Here is a 15,492-nt window from a genome sequence, read left to right on the forward strand (position 1 = left end):
ACACACACAGACACACACTCACACGTGTATTCGGTCACACGAGCACAAAGCCAATTAATGCCCCGCATATGAAATAGAGTGAGCCACGAAAGAAAAACATCTGGCAAGAGATTGTTAATGGATTTATCCAGAGGGATTAGTTCACGGATTAACTGGCTATTTGCTGGGGCGGTCAAAGTTTATCGGACTCCACGGTGTCACGTGTCTTAGCACGTGAACTTTACAGTGGCCCAGGTAATCATGACATTTTAATCTGATTCACAAAATTAATAACTGATTTTATATTAACTGCGTCGGTGGTGTAAAGGTTAGCATGGTTGCCTTCCAAGCAATCGATCCGGGTTCGATTCCCGGCTGACGCATTTTTTTCTTCGTATTTATTTTTAACTTCACTACAAAATAAAAATATTAGACTAACAGATATTTGGCGCGTAAAAAAAAATATGATTAATTCGATGTGTTTATTTAAGTGCAGGTTTTCTATGGCCTCAATAACGTCATAATAAAAGCAAAGTCTAGAGTTAGATGTAGGATAAGATGAAAGACATTAAAAATCTCTCTCTGTATCTATTTCCACTCTCTCTCAATCTCTGTACCTTTTTCTACTCTCTCAATCTCTGTACATTTTTCTACTCTTTCTCTATCTCTGTACCTTTTTCTACTCTCACTCAATCTCTGTACCTTTTTCTACTCTCTCTCAATCTCTGTACCTTTTTCTACTCTCTCTCAATCTCTGTACCTTTTTCTACTCTTTCTCTATCTCTGTACCTTTTTCTACTCTTTCTCTATCTCTGTACCTTTTTCTACTCTCACTCAATCTCTGTACCTTTTTCTACTCTTTCTCTATCTCTGTACCTTTTTCCACTCTCACTCAATCTCTGTACCTTTTTCTACTCTCTCTCAATCTCTGTACCTTTTTCTACTCTTTCTCTATCTCTGTACCTTTTTCTACTCTTTCTCTATCTCTGTACCTTTTTCTACTCTCACTCAATCTCTGTACCTTTTTCTACTCTCTCTCAATCTCTGTACCTTTTTCTACTCTCTCTCAATCTCTGTACCTTTTTCTACTCTTTCTCTATCTCTGTACCTTTTTCTACTCTTTCTCTATCTCTGTACCTTTTTCTACTCTCACTCAATCTCTGTACCTTTTTCTACTCTTTCTCTATCTCTGTACCTTTTTCCACTCTCACTCAATCTCTGTACCTTTTTCTACTCTCTCTCAATCTCTGTACCTTTTTCTACTCTTTCTCTATCTCTGTACCTTTTTCTACTCTTTCTCTATCTCTGTACCTTTTTCTACTCTCACTCAATCTCTGTACCTTTTTCTACTCTTTCTCTATCTCTTGTTAGACACCTTATTTATATAGGTTAGTTATTTTAGTTATTTAGCGACGCACCATAGTAGACGCATATTGAACGGGACTAGTGACGTTTGGGATATGTTGGGTTAGAGACCGGAAAATCAGTTAGCGTTAGAACATTCCAGGGTAACGACGTGTTTAGTGACAGAGACTTCTACTGTGGCCTTTTATCATAATAAATATATATTAACTTGTTCATCATCGTTGACTACATCTCTTCACCTGTTACAATCGATGTGCCAGTTCTTGTTTGTGTTGTTGGTCAACTACACGTAATACACCCGAACAATTACACCCAAACGATTGCAGAGTAATTGGTTGACTTCAAGACAGCCTGAACTAGCAACATCACAGTGGCGACCCCGAACCTCGAAGCCGGACCCCTGATGAAGCCGAACATCGTACCGGACCTCGAAGCAGAACGTTTACTCAGGTGAGGGTCGTGCACTCGAAGATATAAGATTTCATCGGAGTACGGCTGAACACAGCAGCATCGCAGAGTGACTTTGTTCTGGATCTACAAGCAGTCGTCGCCTGTTTGATCGCACGTTCAACGAGCCGTTAACTCAGGGTGACCTTCGTCAGGACCGTAATCATCGCAACGCCTGATCTTCATATGCTGAATCGACCTACAACCAGAGAAACCGTTCATTCATAACGGGTGAGAGATCGTTAGTGAACCTGTTGGACATATTTTTTCTTCGTCATAGGAGCCACATTGAGTATCAAGTTTTACCTCGTCAGTTTCGAGAAGGACAGTTTGCCCGCTGTCAGAAGTATTGTGAGTACTACAAGTTTGGTAGCTAACTAAATCGAAATCGCTCTGTCGTCTTACCCTTGGAGAGATTCTTGTGGAGCAGTTTGCTCATTGAACCGGTTGCTTGCCACGTTTATAACGGTCACTGTGTTTAACCTTTGGAAGGTTAGTGAAGTAATCTTTATCAGTACTGAACATTGACATATCTAGTATTCGTCGGTCTAGACCATATCTAGACTTGTTAGCAGTGAAGTTGTGGAAACAGCTACATCCACTTAATTTCGTTGAAAACCGTTAATCGTCTAACGGAACGTCGTCGGAGGTGACCTTGGTTTCACCTAGTCTACATTGGACAGTTGGTCTAGTGAAGCAGAGTACAACAGCAAACTTCGTCGTACTACCAGAGTAGCAGCAGAAGCAGTGAACTATTTTAGAGAACCGTTATTCGTCAGCCCAGATCAAGTCATCGTCAAGAAATTCGTTATTCGTCAGTCGTCCAGATCAAGTTGCCGTCAAGAGACTGTTATTTGTCAGTAGTCGTCTACACAAGTCAAGTCATCGCCAGAAGAACCGTTAACCTATTCGTCAGTAACTGTGTACACAAAGTCGTCGGAACTACACATACGGTCATCAACAGTCGTCAAAGAAACTGGAACATTTTACTGTGGCATATCAGGACATCTGTGGCATTACGTGGGATACTGGTAGCACCGGAGAACAGAGTCAGAACTGGAAGAGAGGCAGTGGAATTTGTTGTGATCTAGCATATTCGGGAGTCCGAACAAAGGGATCTTTCTTATCAAAAGCTAAGTGCCATTTTTCTTATTAGTATATGTTTAGATTGCCCTTAGAAATAGATTTTGTCTAAATTTGGTACGTTAGCCTGAGTAAAATCAGGTGGTGCGCCTTAAAACCCGTCGGGGTAGAAGACGTAATTTAGATGAAAAGCTATATTATACGTTTAGGGTTGTAATTTGTTTTGTTTGTGCAAACGTCATATCCGTTGTTGCCTGGTTACTTCGTGACGTTATCATTGTGTGCCATATTGTCACATCCCAACCCATAGTGATAGTCTCATTTAATTATTTCATTTGTTTATATTATTTTAAATTATTTATTTTTATTAATTTAATTAGATCTGTATTTTTTTTTCACTTAATGATAGAAAGTGCGGGTAGGATTCTTTTACTGTGAATCAGACTAAAATAATTTTAGTTTGAGCGGTTAAAATCAAATATGATTTTGCCATGAGAATAATGCCGAAACTGGCTATGTAGTCAAACACTATCGTCTGGCTAAATTTAGATCTGCAAATTATTGTACATCTCTTTGGTACAATTTAATTATCTAGACTCTACTTTGAAATATTATTAAGTTGAAGATGAATGAAGGTAGTACATTCTAGATATATATATCTTGTTGAAGATATATTTGACACTGTATACACATATTTGTTTCGTATGGTGAAATAGAACCATAATCTACTCTAGATCTAGACTCTAGACAGTCCTTGAATTTACTCTAGACATTTTAGTCATACCAGATTTTAAAATTGATCATAGTTGGTCATACTAGATCTAAAAGTCATAGTGCTCTTGATAACTATAGATCTAAATTGTATTATTATATATACTATAATATACTAGATTTAAATTTGGGTGATACTAGATCTAATATACAGATTTGAATATAACCATAATAACTCAGACTAGATTTATACATTTAATAAATCTATAGATAGAGACATAACATTTAAAAATTTGTATAAAAGTGTGGAAAAACTTAAATATAAAATAAGTTTAAAGTATAGCCATAACTAATATAGGCTAAGTAAAAATATATGTAAAATATAAAACACAATGGCTACATCATCATATGTGGACCTTAAGGAGGTTAAGGAAACAGCTATGCAGGATGGAAAGGCCATGGAGTTAAAAGGAAAGGACTTAGCAGCTTATGTACAGCAAGTTGTGAGGGAAGAAACAGAACGTCAAAGACAAGAGATAGAAAGACAAGAAAAAAGGCAAGACAAAGAGAGAGAAAAAATTAGAGAACATGAAGCTAAAATGGAGAAGATGAGATTGGATGCAGCACAAGTCAGAGCTCAAACTGAACAAGGAAATAACACAAATAACTCAAATAATTATACCACTCAAAGAGACAACCCTAATTCGCAGACATGGCTAAAGAGAAAGATACAAAGTTTTGATGAACAGAAGGATGACATTGGTGATTTTCTGAAAAGATATGAGGCAAAAATGTCTACATTTAATATGCCTGAAGAAGAATGGTCTGAAATACTGATAGACTTTGTTCATGGTCAAGCTCTAACAATATGCCAAAATCATGACCATCATATTGATGATAGCTATCAGGTTTTAAAAAGAGAGTTATTAAATGCCTATGGTCATAATGCTGCAACTTTTAGAAAGAAATACTTTGACAATATACCATCATTAGGAATAGAACCCCAAACTACCATTAATATGGAAAAGGATTTTTTCAATAAGTGGGTAAAATTAGAAAAAGTGAATAACTCTTATGAGGGATTAAAAAATTTTATTCTAGTGGACAACTTTGTAAATAAATGTGATCCTCAATTACAATCTTTTATTAGAGAAAGAAACCCCAAAACTATAGATGAAATAACAGAGATAATGAGAGTATACAAAAATGCCTATCCAAATAAACCATTTTCTGATAGAGATAAGAGCAAAGTAGATTTAATAGGATACACCAAAGAAAATGTTGATAGAAGTAGAAATAGAAACAGATCAAATAGTGGAAATAGAAAATATAGTGAAATAACCTGTTTTAAATGTCAAGGAAAAGGTCATATAGCAGCTAACTGTAGAAGAGGGAATAGTAGGTCTGGAAGTAGAAATAGATACAATGAACAAAATAACAGTAGATATAGGAGTAGAGATAGAAATGACAGGGAAAATTACAGAAATAGGAGTTACAGTAGGGAATACAAAAATAAAGGTACAGATAGGGTATATTTCATGGAAGGAAATAGGAACAATTTTGCAGTGTACCCAGGGTTTGTAGATAGAATTCCAGTGGAATTAATCAGAGATTCAGGTTGTAACACTTTGGCAGTAAAAACTAAATTTGTCAAACCTCATTGGTATAAAGGGTTTACTAAGAAAGTAGAATTAGCAGATGGCACTGTAAGGGAATTTAAAGCTATAAGGGTATACATTGAAACCCCATTTTTCACTGGTTATTGTGATGGCATTGCAATACCAGAAATGAGATATGATATGTTAGTAGGAAACATAAAAGGAGTTAAAGAATGTTCAAGAAAAGAATTAGAAGACTGGCAAAACAAATACAAAAACATAAGACAAAATCATGAAAACATAGAAACACAAAATATAACAAGTATGATAATAACAAGATCAATGGATAAAAAAGATGAGAAACAGGAAAATACAATAAATGTAATAAGTAATGATAAAGAAAAAGAAACCAGTAATGTAATACAAATAGAAAATACAGATGTTAAGGAAAGAGAGATAGAAAATGAAACACAAAATAGTCTGGAAACACAAATATCTCAAAGTGAAAAAGAAACAACACCCACATTTGCATTAGAACAAATGAATGACAATATTATTGGGAAAATTTATTCAAGAATATTAGATAAAAACAATAATAATCCAATGGAGAAATTTTGTATAGAGAATAAAATATTATTTAGACAAACAAGTAATGATAACAAGAAAATAAAACAACTTGTCTTACCACAAAAATATTGGAAAGATGTTTTAATCATGACACATGATAATAATTTAGCAGCACATAGGGGAGTAAAGAAATGTTATAGGAATTTGTCAAAACAAGTATTTTGGCCCAAAATGAAAGCAACAATCAACAAATACATAAACTCATGTGACATATGTCAAAAGAGATCTAACAAAAGCCTAGTGAATAAAGCACCTATTCAAGAAATGGATGAACCTACAGCACCATTTCAGAAAGTATCTATTGATTTAATAGGTCCTTTAATTCAAACTGAAAATAATAACAAATACATTCTAACAGTAATAGACATGTTTAGTAGATATCCAGAGGCAATCCCATTATCAAATACAAGTGCAGAAAATATCATTAATGCCATAACTCAAAAAGTAATTACAAGACATGGTATACCTAAAATTATATTGAGTGATCAGGGATCTCAGTTTAAGTCAGAACAATTTAAGAAATGGACTAAACAATACAATATACAGCACATATACTCTTCGGTTTACCACCCGGAGAGTAACGGTTTATGTGAACGATATGGTGGATCATTAAAAAGATCACTAACAAAAATAATTCAGAATAATCAGAACAAGTGGGATCATTACATTAACTATGTACTATTTGCTCATAGAAACAACATCCATGAAGCAACACAATTTTCACCATATGAAATAATACATGGAAGAAAACCCAGAGATGAATTAGATGTTTTTAAAGAAAATCTAATAGGCAATGAGAATAAATTAAATAATGACAGTGAAACAACAATCACAACAGAATTGAAAGAAATATGGACTCAAGCATATAACAACAATAAGAAATACAAACAAAGTGCTCATGAGAATCTAAATAAGAAAAGACAATTGAAAACACTAGAAGTAGGAAACAACGTATTAATATTAATAAATGACCTGAAAAATAAAATTGGTAAACAATGGAAAGGTCCATTTAAGGTGATAAAACAAATTAGTGATGTCAATTATCAAATTGAAATAAATGGGAAAGTTAAAACATATCACATAAATAATTTGAAACTATATCATGATAGAGAAGATGAGTTGATACAAAACATTCAGGAGGAAATAGAAAATAAATTTTCAGAAAGAGAAGAATGCTTGATGATAATAACAAATGAAAATCACAATGAAAATGATATTAAGGAGATACCTGTAATAGAAACAAAAGAGAATCAAACTTGGCAAAAGATTAATCTTAATAATCTAACTAAGGAAAAGTCAAAAGATATAACTAAAATAATACAGGAATACAAAGAAATTTTTTCCAGCATACCAGGAAAAACTAATATTATTAAACATGACATTAAAGTAACAGACTCAAAACCTATCAAGCTTAAGCCATATAGAATACCGCTACATTTACAAGACAAAGTAAAGAAAGAAATAGACAATTTACTAGAATCAGGTATAATTGAGCCATCAACATCTCCTTATGCTTCACCAATTGTGATAGCCAAAAAGAAGAATGGAGATATAAGGTTATGTATTGATTATAGGAAACTTAACAACATCACAGAATTTGACCCATATCCAATGCCAAATATAGAGGATATTTTACATAAATTAAATGGAGCAAAATTTTTTACTAAATTAGATTTAACTAAAGGTTATTGGCAAATACCTTTAACAGAAAATGCAAAACCTTACACAGCATTTGTAACACCATATGGTATTTTTCAATGGAATTATATGAGTTTTGGATTAGTAAATGCACCTGCCACATTTAATAGAATGATGAACATGATAATTGGAAACAAAGAAAATGTTATTTGCTATTTGGATGACATATGTATTTTTAATAATAGTTGGGAGGAACATTTGGTAGATGTAAAAGAAGTATTCAAAATAATAAAAGAAAGTGGACTTACAATTCAAGCAGAAAAAGTAGAAATAGGATTGGAGGAAATAATTTTCTTAGGACATAAAATAAATAACAACATGATTAGCCCTATTGAAGATAACATAAAGAAAGTACTTAATATTGAAATACCTACAACAAAAAGACAAATTAAAAGTATATTGGGAATAGTAAATTATTACAGAAAGTTTATAAAAAACTTAGCAGAAATAGTGAATCCACTAAATGACTTACTTAAAAAAGGAAAACCTCAAAAAGTAGTTTGTAATGAGGAATGTGTGAAAGCTATTGACAGAATTAAAGATGTTTTTAGTCATGAACTAATATTAAGACTACCTGATAAAGACAAAATATTTTATGTCACAACTGATGCATCTGGTAATGCTATTGGTGGTTGTTTAATGCAGAACTATGATAACTTACATCCTATATTATATGTAAGCAGAAAATTGTCAGAGGCAGAAAAAAAAATATAGTGTCATTGAAAGAGAAGCCTTAGCTGTAATATGGGTAATTACTAAGCTAGAGAGCTATTTAATAGGAAGGAAATTCATATTATTAACTGATCATAAACCTATTCAGTATATACAGCAAAAGAGCATGAAAAACAGTCGTGTTTATAGATGGTTCTTAGCACTACAGGAGTATAAATTTGAAGTGAAAGCTATTAGTGGATCTGTGAATATTGTAGCTGATCTATTGTCTAGAATGACATTGAAGTGAAACAATTTTGTAAATAAACTATGATTATATTGATTATGTACTATATATTAATATATTGACACCATTTATATGTTATGGAAAAGGGAGATAAGTAAATTTGATGTTAAGCATTTAAAAGTAAGTATGGATATATATATTTTTTTTTTTTTTTTGTGTGAATCATTTCATATATCATTGACGAAAGTTAGTTCTATGGAAAAGGGTGAGTATAAAAGAAAAATGGACAAAAGCGTATAAAAGGGTGGTAAGAAAAGAAAAAATTTATTGAATGTGTAAATAAAGTTTGTAATTGTTTTTTGAAATATTGTATTTTATCAGATTACTGTCAGTGAAGAACAATTGTGACTTATGAGGTGCCCATAGGATGCCACATTTTCCTCTATGATGAACTGTATACCAATGAAGATGATTCTGGAATGTTATGAACTGTTATGAACATTGACATGAATATGAGGAACTGTCAAGATGAAGATGTCAAGATGAAGAGATCAAGATTTTATGTTTGTGGTCTTCCCCTTAAATTGAAAATGCCCTTGTAAGACTTGACAGTAGTGGAAAAATATTGACATATTTTTTTTTTCAAGGGGGGGAGGAATCTGTTAGACACCTTATTTATATAGGTTAGTTATTTTAGTTATTTAGCGACGCACCATAGTAGACGCATATTGAACGGGACTAGTGACGTTTGGGATATGTTGGGTTAGAGACCGGAAAATCAGTTAGCGTTAGAACATTCCAGGGTAACGACGTGTTTAGTGACAGAGACTTCTACTGTGGCCTTTTATCATAATAAATATATATTAACTTGTTCATCATCGTTGACTACATCTCTTCACCTGTTACAATCGATGTGCCAGTTCTTGTTTGTGTTGTTGGTCAACTACACGTAATACACCCGAACAATTACACCCAAACGATTGCAGAGTAATTGGTTGACTTCAAGACAGCCTGAACTAGCAACATCACACTCTGTACCTTTTTCTACTCTTTCTCTATCTCTGTACCTTTTTCTACTCTCTCTCAATCTCTGTACCTTTTTCTACTCTTTCTCTATCTCTGTACCTTTTTCTACTCTCACTCAATCTCTGTACCTTTTTCTACTCTCACTCAATCTCTGTACCTTTTTCTACTCTTTCTCAATCTCTGTACCTTTTTCTACTCTTTCTCTATCTCTGTGCCTTTTTCTACTCTTTCTCTATCTCTGTACCTTTTTCTACTCTTTCTCTATCTCTGTACCTTTTTCTACTCTTTCTCTATCTCTGTACCTTTTTCTACTCTTTCTCTATCTCTGTACCTGTTTCTATTCTCTCTATCTATCTCTGTGCCTCTTTCTACCTCTTCTACTCTCTCAATCTCTGTACCTCTTTCTACTCTCTTTCTCTTTCATCTGTCTTTAAATCTTTTTTCTCTTTCTATCTCTGTCTCTCTCTCTTTTCTACTCTTTCTCTTCTCCTTTTCTCTTTTTTTTCTTTATCCTCATTCTCTTTCTCTCTCTTTTTATATATTTTTTTCTCTATTCATTCTCTCTCTTTCTGTTATCCTCCACCTCTCTCTAATATAACTATTTTAAATCAGCCCCTTTTAATTATTAAAAATAATTTATATAAAAAATCACCCTTTAAGTGCATGTTATTAGCAGTGCCACGCACTCAGCGATTAGTTTCAGGGAGGAAAACAAAACCCAGCAAAAATTGACAACCTTCACCTTAGCGCACGGTGTTGGGATTACAAAATGCTCATTTTAAATTTATCATGTTAAACTTCGGTATGGCACTATTGGCCCTGTGTGCAACCACAAGAACAGAAAAAAATATGAAATCATAGATTCTAATACACTGTCATTATCGGATTACCTGCTCCTATATCAGGTCTTAAGCCCCTTCCTCCTTTCCCCTCTCAATCATAATGTGGAATTAAAAAAAAATACTACAATGGATTAATATTAAAAATTCATGTTGTAGGCCTATCTTTTAATTGTTATTATATAGTTAAATTAATCGCTATTAATACTATGTTCTAGTTTGTCTCCCCTGACGATGATTTGAAAGCTATTAAAAACATAAATAATGAAAGGTGCTTCTCGATTGTTATGTAGATGGCTGCCCACGGGGTAAACACAACGATAATGCACTTGCTTGTTTACGATGTTTACCCGTCAGCCCTTGCTCTTGCTACTTCAGAAACTGAGTTGTTTTGTTGTTGTTTAATTTATTGGTCACATGTTAAGACGATAAGTGCATGGCCAAATGTTGATATAAACTCCCTAACAAGCGATGTGACGTCACTATTTTTGAACTTGATTAATTTTACTAAAACGGTTCAAACTACCTAGAGGATATTGAAACTACACGAAAGCATAGAGTATTGCAAATACTAGTAAAATACTATAAAGGGGAAGATGAGAAAAGTTTCCCCTTTCAGACCTTGCGATCTAGTGGGCAGATGTCGTAAAGGTCATCTGTTTCTGTGGCCCTCGGTCAACGAGGGTGTCATGTGACCAGCACAACGACCAAACGCCTTTACTTTTCCCCAACTAATGTCAGGTACCTTTAAACTCAGAGGCGCCCAATGATCACGAGATTAAAAATCACAGTCTTCACTAAGATTCGAACCCGCTTCGGAAGCCAAGCGCTTTATTACTCAGCCACCGCGACTCATGGAAGATGAAAATCTCTTCAATGTTGTTTCGTTTCGAAACTTATTGTTCCTAGATTTGGATCCTTGTTACACAGCCAGTGTTCCTGAGCCTGTGTGTTCCTGAGCCTGTGTGTTCCTGAGCCTGTGTTCCTGAGCCTGTGTTCCTGAGCCTGTGTTCCTGAGCCTGTGTTCCTGAGCCTGTGTTCCTGAGCCTGTGTTCCTGAGCCTGTTTAGTTAGATGGTCGTATCAGTGAACCCATTTAGTAACGAACATGCTGACCTAACGTCCTTTGAGCACGAGAAAGAAATCGGGCAACAAGTAGTAGGGTCACTTTGTCCCCGTACAAGGACAGCCTCGTTGTCAAACATGGACCAGTTCTCTCTATCTCTCATCTGGATGTCCCCTTCGTACTTTGTGCAAAACGTGTCATTCATAAAAAATGTGGTCTACTGTTTCATCGTCCTCTAGGCAGCGGCGAGACCGTAAGCCGCTAAACCGCTCGAAGTAAGCTCCTACCTGCTTGAACAAGAGCTCCAAGTCAATGTCTAAGTAAAACATTACTATTTCCGATATATCCGGCACTCCGGGCGCATGGCTGAAGGCCGAGCACACCGGGAACCCCCGCCATTTTCATATGTTGTACCCAGCTAACCGTGCAGGATTCGCCATTAGTGTAACGGTTCCTGTGATCCTGAACTTAATTGGGTAGATTCAGTGTTTCACAAAGTTTTTATTTATGCGCACCCTTCTAGAATTTTCGTAAATCTGAATACCCCTCGCCCCCCCCCCCCCCCTCAAAAAAATTTTTATATATTTTAATAACATTCAATATATGTGTAGGTCTACATACACCCAATCATGACTCTATCACAATAAAAGTATGTAATTAATGAGTTTGTTTTGTGCATGCTTCACATCAAATATATTTTTATGTGATGTTCATGGAAATTGGAGGGCGGCAATTATGTACCTTGTCCCGGGCGCACGTTTCTCTGACTAAGCTTCTGCCACCTAACCTCCATTTAAGAACCTAATCAAATCACGAATTAGCATCAAACTCAAGTGGGAGAATGAAGAAGTTGTTACAACATGGCAGCATCCCAATCACTAAGAACATAGTTTTGCTTGAGGCAGTACACGTCTAGGTCAGTAAGATGTAGGGAAAATATTAGCAATATGTAATATAGACTTCATGTTGTGCTGACATTTAAATGTCAAATGACATAGTAAGTGCTCAGCATTTCATGTGTTTAATGATTTTTCTTTTTAAAGAAATGTTGGAAATTTGAGTTTAAAACTTGTTTTAAATTACAAGCTAAGAGTATCTTATATAATATTATTACATTTTCATTTCAACAAACACCTTTATTAAGATATTATCAGTGGCAATAATATTACAGCAATAATATAAATGTAGATTACATCTTAAAGCTAACACTATCAATAAATTATTACAAAGATAATATCAGATGAGATATTTAAAAAAAAATCAGTGGAGATAACTTGAAATGTATTGTATAAACATGTCGATCACTGTACAAAGATAATATCAGTCGAGAAAACAAAAGCTCATAAAATGTAATTAGCCGAACATTATTTGTATTGCTTAAAAAAAATCAATGCTGCTTAAAATTACAGTTGGTTGCGCATAGGGGATAGAGTTTGTCATTTTCAGCGAGATTTAAACAACAAATGAGTCAGCAGAGAGACATGGGTTCCTCAAGTTAGAAATTTAGTTTAATAACTATCTTCTTACCACAATTAGGAGCACGTTGGATGAGTGGTTAAGCGCTTGGCTTCCAAACCTGGGGTCCTGGGGTCGACTCTCGGTGACGACTGGGATTTTAAATTTAGGGATTTTCAGGGCACCCCTGAGTTCACCCAACTCTGATTGGTGCCTGAATTTAGTTGGGCAAAGTAAAGGCGGTTGGTGGTTGTGTTGGCCACATGATACCCTGCTCATTAACCGTTGGCAAAAGAAACAGATGACCTTAATATCATCTGCCCTATATATCGCAAGGTATGAAAGCGGAACTTTACTAGACCACCATTGATTATATTGTAGAAGTGAACAGAAATAAGAACAAATCATTTTTAAACATCTGAAAAACAAAGTTTCATATTCCAGTTGTATTTGCAGTCGGAGCCATAGCGGCTGTTGTATTTGCAATGTTGTTTAATTATCTGTTTGAAGTGGCTGTTGTATTTGCAATGTTGTTTAATTATCTGTTTGAAGTGGCTGTTGTATTTGCAATGTTGTTTAATTATCTGTTTGAAGTGGCTGTTGTATTTGCAATGTTGTTTAATTATCTGTTTGAAGTGGCTGTTGTATTTGCAATGTTGTTTAATTATCTGTTTGAAGTGGCTGTTGTATTTGCAATGTTGTTTAATTATCTGTTTGAAGTGGCTGTTGTATTTGCAATGTTGTTTAATTATCTGTTTGAAGTGGCTGTTGTATTTGCAATGTTGTTTAATTATCTGTTTGAAGTGGCTGTTGTATTTGCAATGTTGTTTAATTATCTGTTTGAAGTGGCTGTTGTATTTGCAATGTTGTTTAATTATCTGTTTGAAGTGGCTGTTGTATTTGCAATGTTGTTTAATTATCTGTTTGAAGTGGCTGTTGTATTTGCAATGTTGTTTATTTATCTGTTTGAAGTGGCTGTTGTATTTGCAATGTTGTTTATTTATCTGTTTGAAGTGGCTGTTGTATTTGCAATGTTGTTTAATTATCTGTTTGAAGTGGCTGTTGTATTTGCAATGTTGTTTAATTATCTGTTTGAAGTGGCTGTTGTATTTGCAATGTTGTTTAATTATCTGTTTGAAGTGGCTGTTGTATTTGCAATGTTGTTTAATTATCTGTTTGAAGTGGCTATTGTATTTGCAATGTTGTTTAATTATCTGTTTGAAGTGGCTGTTGTATTTGCAATGTTGTTTAATTATCTGTTTGAAGTGGCTGTTGTATTTGCAATGTTGTTTAATTATCTGTTTGAAGTGGCTGTTGTATTTGCAATGTTGTTTAATTATCTGTTTGAAGTGGCTGTTGTATTTGCAATGTTGTTTAATTATCTGTTTGAAGTGGCTGTTGTATTTGCAATGTTGTTTATTTATCTGTTTGAAGTGGCTGTTGTATTTGCAATGTTGTTTATTTATCTGTTTGAAGTGGCTGTTGTATTTGCAATGTTGTTTAATTATCTGTTTGAAGTGGCTGTTGTATTTGCAATGTTGTTTAATTATCTGTTTGAAGTGGCTGTTGTATTTGCAATGTTGTTTAATTATCTGTTTGAAGTGGCTGTTGTATTTGCAATGTTGTTTAATTATCTGTTTGAAGTGGCTGTTGTATTTGCAATGTTGTTTAATTATCTGTTTGAAGTGGCTGTTGTATTTGCAATGTTGTTTATTTATCTGTTTGAAGTGGCTGTTGTATTTGCAATGTTGTTTATTTATCTGTTTGAAGTGGCTGTTGTATTTGCAATGTTGTTTAATTATCTGTTTGAAGTGGCTGTTGTATTTGCAATGTTGTTTAATTATCTGTTTGAAGTGGCTGTTGTATTTGCAATGTTGTTTAATTATCTGTTTGAAGTGGCTGTTGTATTTGCAATGTTGTTTAATTATCTGTTTGAAGTGGCTGTTGTATTTGCAATGTTGTTTAATTATCTGTTTGAAGTGGCTGTTGTATTTGCAATGTTGTTTAATTATCTGTTTGAAGTGGCTGTTGTATTTGCAATGTTGTTTAATTATCTGTTTGAAGTGGCTGTTGTATTTGCAATGTTGTTTAATTATCTGTTTGAAGTGGCTGTTGTATTTGCAATGTTGTTTAATTATCTGTTTGAAGTGGCTGTTGTATTTGCAATGTTGTTTAATTATCTGTTTGAAGTGGCTGTTGTATTTGCAATGTTGTTTAATTATCTGTTTGAAGTGGCTGTTGTATTTGCAATGTTGTTTAATTATCTGTTTGAAGTGGCTGTTGTATTTGCAATGTTGTTTAATTATCTGTTTGAAGTGGCTGTTGTATTTGCAATGTTGTTTATTTATCTGTTTGAAGTGGCTGTTGTATTTGCAATGTTGTTTAATTATCTGTTTGAAGTGGCTGTTGTATTTGCAATGTTGTTTAATTATCTGTTTGAAGTGGCTGTTGTATTTGCAATGTTGTTTAATTATCTGTTTGAAGTGGCTGTTGTATTTGCAATGTTGTTTAATTATCTGTTTGAAGTGGCTGTTGTATTTGCAATGTTGTTTAATTATCTGTTTGAAGTGGCTGTTGTATTTGCAATGTTGTTTATTTATCTGTTTGAAGTGGCTGTTGTATTTGCAATGTTGTTTATTTATCTGTTTGAAGTGGCTGTTGTATTTGCAATGTTGTTTAATTATCTGTTTGAAGTGGCTGT

The 15,492-nt window shown here is 34.1% G+C and overlaps 1 protein-coding gene, 1 long non-coding RNA gene and 1 other non-coding gene across 3 annotated transcripts in view; all 3 read left to right on the plus strand.

The window, feature by feature from the left end:
- Positions 1-15,492, plus strand: part of LOC129928701 (uncharacterized) — a 62,307-nt gene that overhangs the window by 36,041 nt on the left and 10,774 nt on the right. The window lies entirely within an intron of this gene.
- On the plus strand, positions 291-362 carry Trnag-ucc (transfer RNA glycine (anticodon UCC)). Its single transcript has one exon. It is a non-coding gene; the product is annotated as a tRNA-Gly (tRNA).
- Positions 1,348-9,279, plus strand: LOC129928702 (uncharacterized). Its single transcript, XR_008780180.1, has 2 exons — positions 1,348-3,509; positions 8,788-9,279. It is a non-coding gene; the product is annotated as an uncharacterized LOC129928702 (long non-coding RNA).

The sequence above is a fragment of the Biomphalaria glabrata genome, chromosome 10 (assembly GCF_947242115.1).
Source record: "Biomphalaria glabrata chromosome 10, xgBioGlab47.1, whole genome shotgun sequence".
Taxonomy (NCBI): Eukaryota; Metazoa; Mollusca; class Gastropoda; family Planorbidae; genus Biomphalaria; species Biomphalaria glabrata.